Below are 20,993 nucleotides of genomic sequence, written 5' to 3' on the forward strand. Positions count from 1 at the left end.
CAAATTTGCCTCAGCCTTGGGCATTACCAGCTTTAACCACTTCGACAGCTTGCTTGTATGAAGAGATAGAAGTCCCGACCTTCTCAAACTCAGGTGAAAAGACAGCTTCGGGCGCGACCTCATTGATGTTTGTAGTTTCGAAGCCCTGACACAGCATCTCATGCATCTCGCCATCCATCTCTACATACTTAAATGTAGACAGGTGGCTAACAAAAATATCCTCTTCACCACATACAGTGACGATCTGACCTTCTAGTTCATATTTGAGCTTCTGGTGGAGGGTAGAAGTAACAGCACCGGCAGCATGAATCCAAGGCCGACCTAGCAGACAGCTGTAGGCAAGCTGGATATCCATCACATAAAAGGTGCTCTTGAACACCTGCGGTCCAATCTTAACTGGCAACTCAACTTCGCCAAAAACAGCTCTCTTAGAGCCATCAAAAGCCCTCACAACTAAGTTACTTGGCCTCAGGATGGTGTCATCGCAATCCAACTTCGTTAAGGCTTTCTTTGGAAGAACATTCAGAGAAGAGCCTGTATCAACCAAAACATGGGAAAGCATCACCCCTTTGCACTCCATTGTGATATGCAAGGCTTTGTTGTGATTCCTGCCCTTAGGTGTCAGGTCATTATCGGTGAAACCTAGCCCCCGGCTAGCGTTTACATTGGAAACTACCGACTCCAACTGGTTAACAGTTATCTCCGGTGGAACATAGGCCATATTCAGTACTTTCAACAAGGCTGCTTTGTGCGCCTCAGAGCACAGCAATAGTGAGAGAATGGAGATCTTTGAGGGTGTCTGATTTAGCTGGTCGACTACCTTGTAGTCACTTTTCTTGATAATCCTCATAAACTCATCCACTTCCTTCTCGAATGCGGTCTTAGGAGGATCTTCCTTAGTAGTAACCTCTTCGGTGGATACCTGTTTCCCTTTAGCCTTGGCAGCTGCCTCGGCTTCAGTATTCGTGCGTAATGTTGATGGTGCAAATAGGCGTCCACTGCGAGTGAAGCCACCAACCCCTCCAACATTGTCTACAGCGGAGCTACCAATGTCAATGTCTTCTTCGTTAACTTTCTGCCCCTGGCAGTAGATATCAGCCCCATAGTGCCACGGGATAGCACTGTCTTTCTCATACGGAACGGGTCCTGGTATTGTGATGGTGATCGGACCAACCAAAGTCGGTTGAGGGCTGTCAGAGTAAATTGCGACTGGTGCTGAACTTTCGATGTTCACCGCTGCTGGTTCTGTACTTTTTGGGAAATATATTATTGTCGGAGCGAGTCTCTCGGGAACATATATTTCTTCAGGAGTGAAATAAAACGTCATCGTCGATACATCATTCTTCACCGGACGGGCCTGATCGAACTGAAGACAACCTTCATCTATCAGCTGCTGAATACCCCTTCTCAAACTGTCACATCCGTTTTCGGCAGCTTGACAATTTCTGCATTCTTCCCCACAGCCCGGGAAAATCTGTCCTTTCAGAAGTCGGTCTTTAACCACCGATAGCGAAGTCTTCACCTTAGTCACATCAGAAACCAAATTCAAAGTTTCCCCACTATCAACAGCATTAATCCTCTGCCCGCCGTGAGCCGGCATCGGGTTCTGGATAACATTAGGCACCGGAGCAAAATTGATAGCCTGGGCATCTCTCAAATCTTGTACCTTTAACTGGAGAGCCTTGCAATTATCTGTAGTATGGCCAGGTGCGTTGGAGTGAAAAGCGCATCTAGCGTTGACATCATAACCTCTAGGAAAATTATTGGGATCGATTGGTGGGGCCAAAGTTCTCAACGTAACCAGATTCATGTCAATCAGCTTGGGAAGTAATACTGAATAAGGCATTGGGATTGGCTCGATGACCCGATCCGTCTGCCTTGGACGTTGTTGATAGTGTCTCTGTTGACCCGGATTACCTCCTTGTTGTTGATTGTTGTACCTGGGTTGTTGTTGCGGATGATATTGCGGTTGAGGAACAGGTGTTGGAATAGTGACTGCGGCCACTTGATCTTGATAATAATTAGGGCGTCCTTTACTCCTGCCTCTGCCGGCATACACAACGCTTGCCTCGCCTTCTTTTCTTCGCTGACCGTTACCAGCAAACGGTCTCTTGGGACCTGATGGGTTGGAAACACTATTGTCTTGAATTCGGCCCATCTTCAACAGACTCTCGATTCTTTCTCCAGCAATTACTATCTCTGCAAAGCTGATTGACGGGCAAGTAGCCAATCCCTCAATATAATTGCCTTGAAGAGTGTTCATGAACATGTCCGCCATCTCCCTTTCAGACATAGGGGGTTGGACGGACGCAGCAATCTGTCTCCAACGCTGAGCATATTCTCTAAAGGTCTCCTTGGCAGTCTGAGACATACCTTGCAACAAGGTCCGATTTGGAGCCATGTCCAAGTTGTATTGATATTGCTTGACAAAAGCCTCTGCCAAGTCTTTCCAGCTCTTAATGGTAGTACGAGACAAATGAGAATACCATTCACGAGAAGCTCCAGTTAGACTGTCTTCAAAATAGTACATCCACAGCTTTTCATCTTCCGTGTGAGCTCCCAACCTTCCCAAATAAGATTGGAGATGAGTGTGTGGGCAAGAAGCCCCGTTGTATTTCTCAAAAGTAGGGGGTTTGAACTTGTGAGGAATCCTTACTCCCTGAACCAGACCAAGATTTGTGACATCAAAGCCTAAGGAATTTTGAGACTCCAAAGATTTGAGCTTCTCAGCAAGCTCATCCATACGACGAGTGGTCTCGGGGGCCTCGTCGTGCAAAGAAAATTGATCATACTGATAATCTTCAGTAACGGGGTGCTCGTTAATTCGAATTCCTTGATTCACATTGTACCTTCCACCAATACCATTTCCAACATTCCCTGTGTTGCCAACATTACCCGGGTTTCCATCAGCATTTGTGTTACCCGCGTTACCAGTGTTCACAGGGTTATCAGCGTTCCCAGGGTTACCAGGGTTTCCCTCAGCATTTGGTATCTCCACCTCCGGATCGGGTCTCGGTTTCTCAACCAATTCCCTCAGCTTTTCCTGGCCTTCTGCCATACCAGTCATTAATGTCATGAACTGATCCATCCTTTCACGCATATCAGCCAGCTCTTTCTGTACTTGGTCCATCGCTAGTCGTGGACGGTTTTCCTTTGTCGGGTATCTGTGAACTCGCTTGGGACCAATAACTGCCTGATACAGGGAACAAACATTAGACACTGCGGTGACACCTGCAAAACAGACAAGGGTTAATATGCATGGTATGCGATGCACTACTTGTTCAGTTTTAAGGCACCCCCGTTTTGAAAGGGAATACCCTACAAATGAATAAGCATGAGATGTTGGATGCAAATATGCAGATGATGTTATGCAATGCAAAGGCATGTCAATCAGAATTGATGGATCCGCTTGAACATCTGTCAGGTTGCACTTCCTGGAGAGAAATTCACTGAGGAATATAATACAAGACCAAAACTCTGCTCCAGAAAACCGGGTTGGTTGGAGGTTAAGGTTTCCTGAATTTAGCCCACCCCTCACTGGTAGGTTCTAAGAACAGAAGTTCGTCAGCTTCAGCCCTTCAGTCGCGAATAATACGTTTACCACTGAAGGTTTGGCATTATTACGGGATAAAAGACCTCCACTGACTCCCCTCAACAGGACATCCTAAAGCAAGTTCCCAGTCTCGGGGTCCTCGGATTGATCAGCGAGAATGCGCCCACCAGAGCTAACATAATCACGTCTCGGAGGAGAGGCCTCGACTGAGTTCTCGGGAAATGGTCACCAGAGTCGACGATTTCTAAAGGAACACCATGTCGTTACGGAACATCCGTAGGACATAATATATCCAAAAGAAACCTCGTCTGGGTGTGGTTCTTCACGAACGACTTAACGTAGCAACATGCCACGCAAGCCTCATGATCATCCACTCTAAAACCTGTGTGTACACTCAAGCCTGGGTAATGGGCTTACCTCTCATAGAACACCCCATCCCAACAAACAAACAGATCCAACAGATACAACAGATGCATGCAAGCAGGTAAGCAAATAAAGGTACAAAAGCATGAACACCCAATAAACAAGAAATCACACAAGCTAGGAGGGACTCGCTTAGGGAAGATGGACCAGCAAGAGGTCAACTTCTTAGTCCCCAGCAGAGTCGCCAGCTATCGCAACCTGAAAAATACAGTGCGCGAAAAAATAACCGGCGAAAGAAAAAGACAGAAGAGTCGCCACCGTGCGTTATTCACCCCAAAGGAGGGAAAGGAAACGCTCGAAGTAAACCTGAAAAGGGAAAGGACAAGACGGGGTCTCGCAACCAAATCTTGGGTTCGGGAGTCGGTTATGCGAAGGGAAGGTATTAGCACCCCTACGCATCCGTAGTACTCTACGGGATCCACTTTTGTAGTTTTCGTCTAAAGGGTGTGAGTTTATCTTGTGCTGTTTACCAAAAAAAAAAGGGTTAAATGAAAATGACTCGCGCGGATGTCGCATCCACTGCATACGTATCTCATCTGAATATGAGAATCAGAGTCTTCGTAGCTCGGCTGACCTATGGGTTGGGGGATGTGTGCTCGCTAAGACATCACGTCTTATGCCTACGTATCTCATCTGGAATGAGAATCAGAGCAAGCCGTAGTTCGGCTAACTACGGGGTTGTGGATTGGGTTTTGGACGAACGACGTCACTACGCAATCTACCGGATGCTCGACCTTTGGAGACTTACCCGCCTGTAGTAGAAGGAGTAAACGTGTGTTATGGAGAAGAAAAATCAATGAAGGGTTTGTCTGCATTGTAGGAACGCGCATGCAAAAGGGTAATGAGGATAAGACCTCATAGCTCTTAACCCTGGACAAAGGAACCTGCATAAAGTAAACACAAAAACATTGCCTCCTATCGAGGTCTTCCAACTAGGAAAGCAGTAAAATGCGGGAAAAATGTAAAAGTACCACGCGGATAAAGATCCAAAGTAACAGCAATTAGAGGAATGGGAAACCCTGAGATCCTTCCAAGCTAACATCATCAAAGAAAGTGGGTCAGTACAGGTAATTGAAATGAACCTCCAGGGGTTATCCCACAAATAAAGTGGGAAACCACGCAAGTTATCCCTGCAAAAGTCATGTGAGCCCTCACAAAAACTCAACAAAAGGGTTAGTGAAACACCATAAGCATTTTTTTCATGGATAACAGTATGGTTTCAGAAACCTCAAACCCTGTGGCATACACTTCAGAAATCATGTGATTAAACATTCAAGGCATAGGTTTCACCCATTCATAATACATCAAACATTTAGAACATTCAAATTGAAGGCGTAAAATAATGGGAATAGGGCAAACCTGATTGGAGAGCTTGATTGAAATTGAGTTGCACCCGTGAGGCCCTTCAGGGTTTGGAGGCTGCTCTGAGTTCTCTGTCAGGTTTCTCTTCAGGTTTTGTCCAGGATTTTGTTCCAAGGAAACCTCAGAGTATTTTGCTTCTCTTCCTTTTTCTCAAGTGAAGCCTTGGTATTTATAGACTGAATTTCATGGTTTTGTGGGCTCAAATGAGAGAGACCCAAGTCCAAAAAATTTTATTATATTTTATTTATTATTTTATTATTATTTTTATTTATTTATTTATTTTGTAAAAAATTATTTATTTATTTATTTTCGTTTTTTTTTTTTCGGATCTAATTCTGATTGACATGATGAAATGCAATATGAAATGCTAAATGAATGCATGAATGAGGAGGGCAAATTTTGGGGTGTTACACTTCCTTTTCTCCATTTGAACCCCGCTCTCCAAAAACTTGTGATAATTCCGCTGACAACGTCGGAAATAACACCAAAACACCACTCTGATGGCGACATATCAGAGGGTACACCTTCACAAAAGGAAGGTAACATGTGCATCTCTTCCTCAGAAGACACCCATAACGACCTCTATTGACCTCAGCCAAAGTCTAAGGTGACACATGAACAGAAGATAATCCTGAGGACCTCATCCCGGATATAATCTTCAACTCCAATCTCCATTTGAACCCCGCTCTCCAGAAAATGTCTCAACACTTCCTTTTCTCCAATTGAACTGTATTTTCGCGCTGATCGCGTAACGTCCTTTGATTTTATTTCCATCTCCGCCCGACGGAAAAGTTTCCTCCAGTATCGTACTACTGGGGAACATTGCTAACCCGACGTCATGATGCTAAACTCCTCAGAGTAACACCTTCAAGTTTCTATCTCACACGACAGAAATTTCCTCCAGTATCGCACTACTGGGGAATATTGTTGACCCAACACCACGATGCTAAACTCCTTAGAGTAACATCTTCACCATCCGACAAAACCAATTTTCAGACGGTAACCACAACTTGAGTAGCATCTTCACCCGCTGGCGAAACCAAATCTCAAACGGTAACCTCGGCTTGAGACTAGCTGATGCATGATGATTTTTAGCGCAATGTTCCATAATTATGGAAATGCTACGCAATTTATTATGCAATATGCTATGATCTCCTAAATGATGCATGCATAAAAAAGTATCCCCTTTAAGGGACTCTTTTGGGGAGCTCGAGGCACTCTGCTGAGGAACTCGCCAACACTCCAATCTCCACCCCGCTGGGAAACAACACTGTTGCTGGGAAATAGGCCACCCTTACCAGGAATAACCTCCTCTGCACCCGATCCGCTTGGGGACTTCGCTGGGGAAAGAACCACCAATGCACTCTGTGGGGAAAACAACAATCTCCGACTTGCTGGGAAATAACAAGCTCCTCCATGCCAGGGGAAATAGCTACCCACAGACACCCATGCTGGGAAATAGCAACCTTCAGGCCTGGCTGCTGGGGAAACATCGATCTCAAACCTGCTGGGGAGATAACCATCCTGACCCTGCTAGGGAAGACACAGACCTTGAATCTGCTGGGGAGGTAACAATCCCAACTCTGTTTGGGGAAACCAGGAAAGTCCGGTACTGAACACCCGTCGACTCGTCGAACCATGGCATTCACCGTCTAAGTCCACTGTCAGCTTCCCAATTTTGAGAACTCCCAGACTCGTTCGGACTTTTCTGATTCATCACCTTGTATTCCTGACGTCTCCGTACTCCACGGCGATCGAACTCCGTGGATTCATACAAACTTCTCAGTCCTCAGACTTTGAAGAGTCTTCTTGATTAATATCCAGGATCGTCGGACATCTTTCGCCGTCGTCTTTTCACCATTCTTCAATTCTTCCGTCCCTGATTGGACTCCATGGGGATCTTTTGTCAAAAGGCTTCCACATCACAACCTGCAAGTGAGTGAAAACATCTAACAGTACCTGCAACAGAGATCGTCAGATAAAAACGTGCCCCAGGTATGCCAAAATTTCAACACTTGGGTCACTCAACCTTCCGAATAAGATTTCAAATTTTCAATCTTATAAACATGCATTGGAAGGGACCTGTATGTCTTAAAATGCAAGATTCTTTATCAAAAATAATTGGATGTTTTTGCAATCAAAGCGGTAATGAAAACAAAAAACAAAATTATTTGACTGAATATGCATTTTATTGATTGAAAAAGTGTGGCTCAAATTGAGCAATACAAAGGAAGCAATTCCTGAAAATAGGTAATTGCGCACAAAAGAAAAAAATCTATCCTAATGGCAATGTGAAACCGTGATCTCATCGAGTTCCAACTCGGTTACACCCCATATGTCCTCAGACTCTCCGTGTTTTCTGCCTTCTGAAAAAGACGCTTCCGACTGATCCCTACCGGAGGTTACCCATGTGCCATAACCAAAGTACAAACGATCATGCCAGACGCAGTTGTTCGTTTCAATCCCTCTTTTGCCTGGACCGCCCTTTCGGGTTTTCAGTCCACCGGGATACCCTTTTTTGCCCAAGTCGCCTTTTCAGGTTTTCGACTTGCCGGGTGTACAGTTTTTTTTTTTTTTTTTTATCCCTAATTTTTGCCCGAACCTTTTTCATCATTCATTTTTTTTTCGGTTCGCCGGGATGCCCTTTTTTGCCTGGACTATTTTGTTCTTTTCGTCCAGCGGGTCTCTTTTTACGAAGTATTTTTTAACTGCGTCCGCATTCAAAGGGGATGGAAAATCTTCGCCATCCATGGTCGTTAACAACAAGGCTCCGCCAGAGAAAACCTTCTTAACCACGAATGGACCTTCATAATTGTATATCCCATTGCCCCTACGATCGTTTTGAGGAGGAAGGATCCTTTTCAGCACCAGATCTCCCACATGATATACACGAGGTCGCACCTTTCGGTCAAAAGCACGCTTCATCCGCTGCTGGTACAACTGCCCATGACAGATGGCCGCCAGCCTCTTTTCCTCAATCAGGCTCAACTCTTCATACCGGGTCCTTACCCACTCTGCCTTTTGCGATTTCACGTCCATCAGGACTCTCAAAGAGGGAATTTGAACCTCAACCGGTAGCACGGCTTCCATCCCATGCACGAGTGAGAAAGGCGTTGCCCCAATAGATATACGCACCGAAGATCGATACCCAGGATACAAGCTTCGTACTCAACCACCAGGGTTGGTGCATTCAAATGTTATCCGGGCCACAAAAGGAATGTGGGATCTTTTTGGCGTGACCAAAACGACACTAACTCATCCACATTAACCCCATCAGACATCAGAATCCGTTCGGATTCAGGGTCAGGCCCCTCCTCCGGGATCGGTTCCTCACAATCTTTCGATTTGAGGACCTCGAGATGTCCTCATCAGGGAACTCAAACTTCCTTGGTTGATAATCCTCTACGGGTTGCTGGGCGAGGTAATCAGACAATACATTCCCCTTGATTGCCTTCTGAAAGCTGCACTGAATATCGCATTCGGTCAGAATCACTTGCCATCCCGCAACCCGTCCGGTCAATGCTGGCTTCTTAATATTGGCTTCCCAAATACATACCTGATCGAATCCATCTTGGAAATCCACAAAGTGGTATGAACCAACATATACTGTCTCGGTCGGCGAGCAGCCTATACCAAAGTACAGCAAGTTTTCTCGAGTAGTGAATGTATTGTTTCACAGTCGATAAACTTTTTGCTAAGGTAAATTGCATGCTCTTTTCGACCAGACTCGTCATGCTGCCCCAGTACACACCCCATAGACCCCTCGAGGACCGTCAAGTACAGATTAACAGTCTATTTCCATAGGGGTCATCAGAATCAGAGGTTCCTGCAACTTATTCTTTTATCTTTTCAAATACCCCTTGGCAATCATTATCCACCTGACCGTTTGCTCTTTTCTCAACAACTTGAATATCGGTTCACACGTGGCTATTAGGTGAGATATGAACCGTGAAATGCAGTTCAATCTACCTAAGAAACCACGAACCTCTTTCTCCGTTCTCGGTTCAGGCATTTCTTATATTGCTTTTCTTTTAGCAGAATTAACCTCGATTCCTCTTTCACTCACAATAAGCCCCAGCAACTTACCGGACCGCACTCTGATAGTGCACTTATTCGGATTCAACCTCAGTTTGAATTGTCTCAACTGGTCCACTCAACTTGGCCAGATCTACCAGATGTCCTTCCTCTGTCTGGGACTTTGCTATCATGTCATCAACATAGCATTCGATTTCATGATGAATCATATCATGAAACAAAGTCACCATGGCTCTCTGATAAGTAACACCGGCGTTCTTGAGACCGAATGGCATCACCTCCACTCTTGACACTCGCCTCCAGGGCGGAACCAACTTTCACTTCCTCTCCGACCTCGGCGGTGCCTGGATTAACAATCCCAACTCGCTCCACGTGCGGTTGAATCGCCTTCTCCTCTTGTTTTAACAACCTGGCTAATTTCCAGCAGATCGCAATCTTCTTCGCCTTCTTCTTCGGCATGATAGATCGGGTTGTCGAAGTCATACAAAGGTGTAACCGAATTGTTATCAACGAGATCCGGAGAATTATTTTCGAAGTCGGAACGAGACAAAATCAAAAAGAGGAAAAGATGAAAACAAACATTGCCATTTTTATTTGTTTTTAAACTGTAAAAATAAATGAAAAACAGGGAACACCGCTTTTAATGTGAAAAACATTCGTTTATTAATGATGCAAAATGTTGCAAAATGAGACATGAGGTGGCCCTTACAATGGACCGTTACGTTTCGGGCAAAACGTATGGCTTTCATGCAAACAAAATTGAAAACAGGAAATATTACTCTTCAAGTAGAGTGACAATGATGATCTTGTTAGGCCCTCCAGTTCTGGATCTCCATCCCTGGTACGCACGGTTTTATCCAACCATCAAACTCGCAGTCACTGTCAGTCTCTTCACCCACTGTACAGGCGTGACCTGGATCCAACATTCCAGCACTGATGAACGGGAACGGTTGACGGCGTCTTCTATTTTGTCTAGACGACTCTTGATCTGGATGATAGCCAACCCCGAACATATCCGCCTTCACCACAAGGTCTAGGATCTTTCCCCAGCCTAGGGCTTCTCCATTCTTCACCACTTCTATGGCCTGCTTATAAGAAGAAATGGACAGTTTTTTCTCTTTCTCAACACAAATGGCATTTTCTACCTTGACGGTCTCAACTGCCTGACATGGTGTTTCAAATATTTCACTGTCCCTTTCTACCTGCTTGAACGATGACAAATGGATGACAAAGATGTCCTCCTTCCCCCAATCAACTTTCTCAAATCAGAGACGTCCTTCATCCATCATTCTTTGAATCGTCTCCCTCAGCATTACACACCCATTTGTAGTGACGGTGCAGGCAGCACAACGATTATCACAACCAGGGAAAACTCCACTCTTCATCAAATGTCTCTTGACCACAGACATTGGAGTCCTCAACTGGTTCACATCTGTCACCTCTATTTTTCTCTTATCCTCTGACATCACATTCACCCCCATAGGGCCACGCATCGGCGTGGGATTAGCATTCACATTTGGAGACGGTGCAAAGTTGATTGCCTTATGTCATACCCCAAAATTTACCCGTTAATATTACAAGGCATTTCTAAGGCACTCAAACTTATTTTTCAAGGCATTGATCTTAAAAGAACAAGGACCCAGCACACAGATGACAAAATCCAGAAAATGGCCTAAACTGGTTTGCTCGCTAGACGAGCAATTCCTTCGCCTAGCGAACGCTTCGCTACGCCACTCGCCTAGCGAAGCTTGCGAATACCAGAAAATTCTGGGCTTCATTCTGAGCCCATTAGGTCATAAAAAGAGCATTATAAATACCACAACTTCAGTCAGAAAAAGGGGACGAAAACGGAGGAGAAAGGAAAACACTCACAGACAGCAAACCCTGGAGGCTAACCCAGAGAATTCAGAGCAACCCTAAAGGAAACCCTGAAGGAAACTCATCCGCACCAAGGTTACCTCTGCCCAACTCAATCCGACTTGCCAATTCAAGGTTGCAATTCAATTGCAAACAGGTTTGCATTACTATTACCGCTTTATGTTCTTAATCTGCATGTGGCATTATGATTGAATTTATAAAAATATCTTAACTTTTGCATGTGAATTTAAGTATGTATGAATATCTTGAATGTTTAACCATGTAATCTCTGTAACGGATGCCATAGAGTGTTAAGCTTGCTGAAATTGTACTGTTATCCAAACCAGAACCCGCAGCCGCTCGCTAACACATCGCTAAGCGAGCATGTAGCGAGTATTCGCTAAGCCTTCGCTAGGCGAGGCAGGAGCGAACGTGACAGTCGCTGACTTTTCTGTTCTGATTTTTGCTCATCTGACATGTTTTATCATAGCCATGCATTGTCTACCTGACCCTATTACTGTTGTGATTTCTTTTGTGGTGTAATTCTCGATTGCACCCTGATTTGGTATTCTGACCTGTTTGCTGAATTTTGTAAGGGTTCACATACTCCCGGAAAAGGTAGCTTGCTAGGTATTCCACTTTATTTGTGGGATACCCTTGTGGAGATTCATCCTAATTACTTAATTGATTTTAATGTGGAGATTCATCCTAATTACCTAATTGATTATAATGTGGAGATTCATCCTAATTACCTAATTGATTATAAAATATTGCCTTTGAATATGTGATCTTGGACCTCTCTTTGTTGCCTTACGGTATTACGTTATTACGGTCATGTCCCGCGAATGTGGGGATACACTTAGCAAAGACCCTTCGATTAAATCATCATGTCCCTATAAAATAAATCATAGTCCCTCGGATGTTGCCTTCGAATACATGATTTTGTCCCTCGATGACCCGTCGTTGTAGCCTACGGTTAAATGATGATCGTCCCTTCGAATGCTAAGGTATCCTTACAAATGTTGCCTTCAATGACCAATCGATGACCCTACGATGACCCTTTTACATCCAAAGGATAAAACTCCTTACTTCTCAATAGTAAGGACAGTTTTATCCTCATAAGGATAGGAAATGCCCATAAAGGCCTTGGGTAGGTATAACTCTTAATTGCTGACTCACAACCTAAAACATTTTTCATGCATCACGCTTTGCAAAACATCTACTAGAAAATCACCACTTGGTATACATTCGTACTAGAATCATTGCCAAGTTATATTTTTCTAAACCGCTTTCAAAATTAAACGAGATAAATACTTTGTATACATTTGTACAAGAATCATTACAAAGTTAAACTCTCTTTTCAAAACATTTTTAAGCAATTCACAAACACTTTTTTTTCAGACAAATATAAGTGATCCAGCAATTAAGAGCCCATGGATAACCATGGATACAAAGGGTGCTAACACCTTCCCTTTGTATAATGTACCTCCCGAACCCAAAATTTAATCAAGGTCTTTCCTGTTCTTTTCCACCTTTCCTTATGGGATAAAAGAAAAGTCGGTGGCGACTCTTGCTATCCGCGACATTTGCTTTCCAAAGCAAAGACACATAAAGTCAGTTCACCGTATGACACCTTAGAATCCACCAAGTCCTGGACCACATGCTTAAAAGCTTTGCAATCCTCAATGTGATGTCCGGGTGCACCGGCATGGAACTCGCACCTGACATTCTCATCGTAACTTGCAACCCTCTGATCCGGTTTCCCTGGAACCAATGTCCTTGGCTGGACCAACCCAAGATCCTTCAACCTTTTAAACAGAGAGGCATAAGTCACTGGCGGCTTATTGAAATGACGATCTGTCGTCCTTCTTCTCACTTGGCACCCGACTTTTTGTACTTTCTGTAGAGGTGGCTGCTGTTGCTGTAGTACAGATGAATTATCAGCAGGAATAGTCACTGCAGCAGCATACGGGTGGTAACGATCCTTACCCCTTTTGGCATGCACATCTATTGATTCAACATCCTTCCTGTGCTGACTACTGCCAGAGGGCTTCGTTACTCCAGACGACAGAGCATCTCCCTGGATTTCCCCCATTCTCAGCCACTTTTCAATCCTCTCCAACCTCTCAGCGATTGCTTTCTGCCCCAAAGCAAGCCCTTGCACAACATTGAATAACTCCCTCATCATCTCTTTCAATTCGAGAATGTCGGCGTTGGGGAAATTCATCATTCCTGTGTCAATCAAACAGGTTAGACACTGACACCTGCAAAATAGAAGACAAGTTATTATGATTCATGCATGAATGCAATGTCTATCCATATGAGGAACATTCTGTCTTTCGATCCTGGCTTCATCGAGACAGATAATAATCCGGCAGCAACATTCAGACATTCATCATTTGATTCATCGTACAGATCAGATATATATGATTTAGCAAAGATATCACCCAACCATGTGTGTGCGGTGTGAGTACATACAGGAAAGCAAATAAAGCTTGAAGATCGATTACTGAATGAAACCAAACATTGTATACCAAAAGTGCACAATAAGTGCAAGAGTCATACATCCAACTGATACAAGTCAAATACAATTCTCCAGAATCGGAAAGAAATACAAGCAAGTGAATTCCGTCAACAGGCCTGACGGTAATCCACACAAAAGAAAGGTCTAATCTGATGAAGGTCCCACAGAAGGCCCTACATCATCAACCATCCTGGTAAACTCCCCGGCGAACCTGAGCTCAGTGTTCTCCTGCTGCAATCTCCCCACCTCCTTCTGGTGAATCTTCATCTGTCTGAAGTAATGATCTCTCTCAGCAAGATAATGATCTCTCTCGGCGATATGATGATCTCTCTCGGCAATGATCTTCATGTTCTCTGCTTCCTTAACCTTCATCTTTGCTTCCCATTTGGCGATGAGGATTCTGACTCTATCTTCCCTCTGATCTCTCACAAGGATTTGCCTTCTCTTCTCATCTTCAATGACCTTCGAAGCTCTGGCCAACCTCTCCTTGGTGATGTCGTGCTCCCTTATGGATGACTCTAAAGCTTGGCTGACCTTGCCATAGTAAGCGGTATCCATCTCAAAGCGCTTTACTTCCAGAGCATGTCTCTTATCCTGATCTTCCATCCTCACTTTGACCTCCTGATTAGCCATCTGAATCCGAGCAACACTCATCTCCAATTCAGTCTTCTCTGCTTGCAACTGATCTCGGCCTTCTTCATCTCAAGGAACTCTTCCATGCTGACAGAAGAACGTGGACCCTCAACCAAAGGACACCAAGGATCACCTCCAGGAAATGGTAGACGTGTAAGCTCAATCCTCTTCCTAAGCCAATCATCAAATGGAGGAAAAGACATATTGTTAACCTTGCCAAAAGGAATCTTGCCCTTCCTCTGAATGTTACGCCATGCCCCGGACACTTGCATCAACTGTGACAGATTACCCTCAGTCGGGAAGTAGAGAGACTCCTGAATCTCACGCTCGAGAGGAGGAACCTCCATAGCAAACCCCATTTGTCTCCTAAGAAGCGTTGGATTGTAATTAATGCAACCTTGAACTCCTATGAGAGGCACATTGGAAAGACTCCCACAACTGTAGATGAAATCTCGTCCGGCCACACCATTGTGAGTCCAAGCTATGTCCTTGGCCCGCAAACCCATCAACCTGACTGACCACTTGACAGTAGGATCAAGAGCGACAAAGGCACCTCTGGAAGGCAAATACCCCATAAACCACTTGTGCAGCAACTAAGCACAACATCGGATCAATCCCCCACGCCGCTTCTCGTTCCGATTATGGACCGAGTAATAGACATCTCCAACCAGAGTAGGAACATGATTCCTCTGTATAAACAACCTGATGGCATTAATGTCCACAAAGTTCTTCTGGTTAGGAAACAGGATGGTCCCATAAATGCTCACAGCGATCAAGGCACAAACAGTCTTCCAATTACCCACAGTAACATGCTCCTTGGCTCTAGCCTCCAAGAAACTCAGATGAAAACCGGGCAACTTTCCCTTCCCCTTCAAACCCCCCTTGGTCACCTCTGGGCTCAAATAAAAGGCACGAGAAATCCCAGCAACATCAGGCTCCCCCTTAGTGGCATAGAAAGGAATCTGATCTCGGATCTGAATACCCAGGATGCTGGCATAATCCTCCATCAAGGGTCCCAACAAATAATCCGGGAAGACGAAACACCTCAAGCCCGGGTCATAAAACTGGAGAAGAGTATGAATGGCGCTCCTATCACTGTCTATGAGCCTGAAAACCAACTTCAGAATACCACCGTATGCCTCACGGAACATCCCCACATGGTCGGGTGTAATCAATGTTATCATATCTTTCAGCACACCAATCTCTGGGTCGAAGAAACTGTAGACAACATCGTCCTTCAAACCGGTCCTCATGTCTGGAACAAAGAAGTCTCTCAACCAGGATCTCAATCAAAAATGTCCCTGCATATGGATAAACATGAGTTAAATGCAGATAAATGCAAAATGTGAATGATGCTGATGTATGAATGCAATGCATTGTGCCATCCTCCAAGTCATCTGATCATCAACTGCACTGAGTTACGACCTCTGAACTGATCACAACCATCTGAAGGAATATGTAACCACAAATCCGACTCAGGGTTCCGAAATAAACGGAACTGAAAGATACATCACTATCATTACCAGAGAACCACTGATCTGATATCCACAAAATCACTTGAACCAGCCCGGGGAATCCTGAAATAAACGGATCCCCGCTGATAAATACCACGGACAACACTCCGGCGTCTTGGAAATAAATCCATAAATCCGACTTATAAATAGAACTCTGATCAACGGAACCATTAGTCACCATCAAAGTCACCATCAGAACATGCATCTGTAAGAATCAACCCTCCCCTCACAGGTGAATTCTAATCAGGTCATCCTAAGGCGGATAATAGCCTCGACAATCGGGCAAAGATACTCAACGGGTTTGCCCTTTCGGGTGTGCCGTTGCAGCTCTCTTAAGATCGTCTAAACCAAAGATCCGGGAATGAACGGTCACCGAAGTCAATAGCTCCAAAGAGGTAACCCAACCAAAGTGGAAAACCCCACAAAGGAAGAGCACTCTCCAATGAACCTCGTCCGGCTTGTGGTATGTCACGTTACAACAATATGCTGATAAAGCAAATGAGGAACGTGAGACCACACTAATCCTAGGTGTATACTCGGGCCTGGGTTTTAGCCCCACTCAGAACACCCACCCCAAATCGGAGAAACCACATGTACAGAGGACAGCAAAATGATAGTATGATGCATGCAAATATTTATGCAAATATATACATAACATAATAATCATAAATGCAATAAATAGCAGCACAAGCAATCTAAACTATCCTAGAGAGCACAAGGAGAGACTCGCTTAGGGAAGATGGACCAGCAGGAGGTCAACTTCTGTATTCCTCAGCAGAGTCGCTAGCTGTCGCATCCGCGAAAAACAACCGGCGGGCTAGAACAAAACAAACAGAGCCGCCACCGTGCGTTATTTATCCCAAAGAGGGAAAGGAAACACTCGAAGTAAACCTGGAAAGGAAATGGTCTTACGACCGAAGATTACAGGGTAAGGGAGTCGGTTACGCAAGGGGAAGGTATTAGCACCCCTCACGTCCGTCGTACTCGACGGGATCCACGCTCAAAAGAATAGAAGAAAGGTTGCTAAAACACTGCTCAAAAGAATGCACACACACACTGGAATAAGACACAGGTAGGAAAAGAGGGGAACGGGCTCGCTAGGATATCGCATCCTATGCCTACGTATCTCATCTGGAATGAGAATCAGAGCTACCGTAGTTCGGCTCACGCACGCCAAAACAAAACACACGCACAGACGCTGAGACGTCAAAACAAACACACAAACAGGCAAACATGGAAACCGAATGCCAATCGCTGGACTTACATCAGACTCCGAACCAAACAAACCCACACTGGAAACCAAATGCCAATTGCTGGACTTATATCGGACTCCAAGCACACAACAATAGGATACAGAATGCCAATCGCTGGTCTTACATCCATCTCCTACACACAAGAAGGATAACAAACAACAAGTTAATAGGGAGTCTGGAACTCGAGCCTAATAACTGTCAAGCAAACACACACAAAAAGAAAAAGGGTGCCCGGAGAGACCTCGTACGATCTCCTGCCTACGTACCTCATCTGGTATGAGGATCAGAGCAACGTAGTTCCCCTTAACAGGGGAGAAACTTTCTCCTAACCAGAGACTGGGAAATGACAAACTAGAAGGGAGACTGACTCGAGCCTAATAGTTATCATGTAATCCACCATGGTCCTAGGTTGAGGTTTCTATCTAACTTGCACAGGCAGCAAGCTATCCTAAACAGGCAAAGCAAAGCAAACATACACACAATTAGCACACACTATATACAAACAAAGTGGGCTCACACAAGGTTAGGCTGTGAAACACAAGCCAACTTTATCAGGGTGATGTTAGCTCTTAACCCTAACATTGAGAGTTAGGGTGAAGCAGATGAAATGGGAAGTGAGGGGCGTGCCTCACATCTCTTATCCCTGGCCTGGGAGAGCTTGACTCAAATAGAAGGTGTGGGAGTTCAGAAAGTAGGAACTCTTCTATCCACATGACTGACTCAACAAGGATCTTGGGTTAATATCCACAATGCATCAACATGTAATGTGAGCAAAGGGATGACACACTGAATAGCAGGAGATGGACTACACATCTCTTTTATCTGCCAATTGCCTTATCAAAGGTCTTTTCCTGCTTGGCACAAAAATAAACAAACACAAGCATTGCCTCTTAAGGAGGACTTTAGACAGGTGCCTGCCCAAGTAACAGGACAGGTCTTCCAGACTACATGAAGTCAGTGAATTATACCCCAATTGGTTAAGCAACCAAGCAACAGCAAAAGCAAGTTCAAAAGAACTTAAGCAACTAATGTACCTGAAAACAATCTAACTCAGTCAGTATACAACTTAAAAAGTCAAACAGACAATCCAATAGTCAACAGTTAACTGTACAAAGTCAAACAAGCAAGGCAACAATGTGCAAAGCACAAGCTCAACTCAAATGAGCTACAAGCCACCTACAAAACAAATCAATGTTAATCAACATCAATCCAATAGGCAACTCAAACCAATGAATCAATTCCTCAAGGCCATGTGCTTCTTGTCCTGAAAACAAAGCTCAACCATAAGTACAAACCACTAGGACAAAACCTAGGGTCAAAGTGGGAGAAATAATCCAAAACAGAACATGAAAATTGGCATGACTCAAGCTTAATCAATTAGGAACAATATCCAAGTGGTCTCATATCAATAACATCAACCAAGTTCATTTCACAAAGCACATAAGGCAAAGCATGCAAGTTGAAAGCTCATTGAAGCAAACAGAATGAACCAATCCACATCAACTTAAAAATGATTCAATAAATCTCAAGAAAAATCATGGCTAAATAGAACACATCTCATGATCACCACACCAAAATTCAAAACATTTGGACAAGTTTAGGCAAGGCAAACAAATTCATCAAGTTAAGGTATGCACAAACAAGCTCAATTGAGACACATTTTGATACATCAAGTTATCACAAGCCTAAAACAGAATTGGTACATGATAAATGTCTCAAACCAAAGCCACAATAAACTTCAAAGTGTCTAGAAACAATGTACAAAGTTTCAAGTTCATATGATAAACATCAAGCGTTTCACAAATCATCTAAGTTCATGACTATCCAAAAGTCCAAACATGGCTAACCAGCAAAGAAAATCCCAAACAAATCAAAAATGCATCCAAAAATTCTACAAAATATCATGAGCAATCCTAACATCCAGAAGAAGCATCATGCAAAAAATCAGATTATTTGGCCTTGAATTGGCATGGCAAAGAAAATCAGCAAGTCAAGCAAGCAAAGGTGTGACACACATTGTCAGACCTATATTAATCAGATCATAACTCATCAACCAGAAATGCTAAAAATACAAACTCAACTCCAAAATTTCAATCAAAGTGTCTAGTTTAAGCATGCAAAGTTTCAAAATCATTGGATCAAAACTCATCATTTCATGAAGCTTTTGGCAAGGTAGGTCAAGAAAGCACATACATACACAATCCCTAAGCCAAAACAAAATTCATGCGTGCACAATTTCTGGAAAAAATTTCATAAAATACTAGACATGATAAGGAACAAAGTGCAAAAATTCCCAGTTCAATTGGATCATCCATCAATGAGTTATGAATTTTTAAAGTGGATGAAAAAATTAAAAACACATGAATAAGGCATAGCATGAATGGATAGAATAATGGAATAAAATGCAAATGCACATTTGGAAATGTCCTAAGCCTGGAGTCGAACCAAAGAGGAATTTGAATTAAGGCGCTTCACAACGAAACGCGTCGTTTCATTAATGTGAGGTGGCACTGTGAAGCGCTCTGGTCAATCGCTTTGCCGCGCAGGACTCGGTACAACCAATGCATGGCCAGAAACAAAAAATCACATGCAAAACGCGTTGAACACGATCAAACACGTTTCTGGGAAATAAAACCCTAAGTTCTTCATGCATTCATACGTGTTCATATGCTCAAGAACACATGTGCTCAGAAATTCACAAAAACTACACCATTGGATAGATCTTTCAACAAGCAACACGAATCTAAGTTCAATTTAACCTAACTCCACATGCATCAAGAGATTCGAGCCAAAGAACATTCATCCATCAAACTTATAATCAACATAACTAAGTCATTACTCCATGAAAATCAATTATCTAAATTGCAGTGCACTCAGTGATGGAAGATCTACCATAAGCATACATCAATTTCAAGAATCATGACATTCGATTTCTGACCTTAATTGAAGTGCAGAACTGGAACAGAGTGATTCAGGCCTTTAGAAGTCCAAACAGTTGCTCCTCAGCTCTTGAATGATGATTTGGATGAATGCTTGAGTGTTAATCGCGCTTGATATTGCTGGAAAATCCAACTGCCATTGATGGAGGTAACTTGCAACAGTCTTCAAATCAGCTCGAAAATGGACGAATCTTGCTTCCAAAGTATCCAATTATGCTTATGGATGAAGGATTAATCAAGAACAATGCAAGGTTTATGGAGAAATTTGATGAAAAAGTGAGAGCACCAAGTGAAGAGAATTGTGAAACTAGATCTAGATCTGAGCAAAATGAAATGTTAATGAAGTTTTCTGTTATGATTATGTTTATATATGGTTTCCTAATGATGTTGCTAATCACAATTAAGCAAATGCAAGTGAATTAAGTAAAAACCAAGTGTTATGCCAAATTGTCCAATTCACCTCTATGCATGGAATGGATGGAACAGTGCACGATTTATGTGTTAATTCACTTGCAAAGCCTGTTTTGAGCCAAATGCACATGATTGGAAGTGAAAGCAATGCACCATTTTTGAATTTGGATTTTCCCTCCAAAATTCAAATGAAAAATGCCAAAATTTTTGTAAGGGAAATGCATGATATGTGATGCATGTTTTGGATAGCTCATGACAAGAGAGGAATGTTGCAAAAAGAACCACTTCAATTGGCCTTTTGGTTCAAAAGTTATGCACTTGTGAAGTTCAAATTTGCTTGGCCATGATTGATCCATAACTTCTCAACCATACATGAGAAATTCATGTTCTTTGACTTTTTGGAAATGGGAGAACAAGATCTACAGCTTTCATGTTGGACAAAATTTCATTTGAAGCATTTTTGATGATGTAATCTTGAGGAGAAAACCT

This window comes from Lathyrus oleraceus, chromosome 1, assembly GCF_024323335.1.
Source record: "Lathyrus oleraceus cultivar Zhongwan6 chromosome 1, CAAS_Psat_ZW6_1.0, whole genome shotgun sequence".
Classification (NCBI taxonomy): domain Eukaryota; kingdom Viridiplantae; phylum Streptophyta; class Magnoliopsida; order Fabales; family Fabaceae; genus Lathyrus; species Lathyrus oleraceus.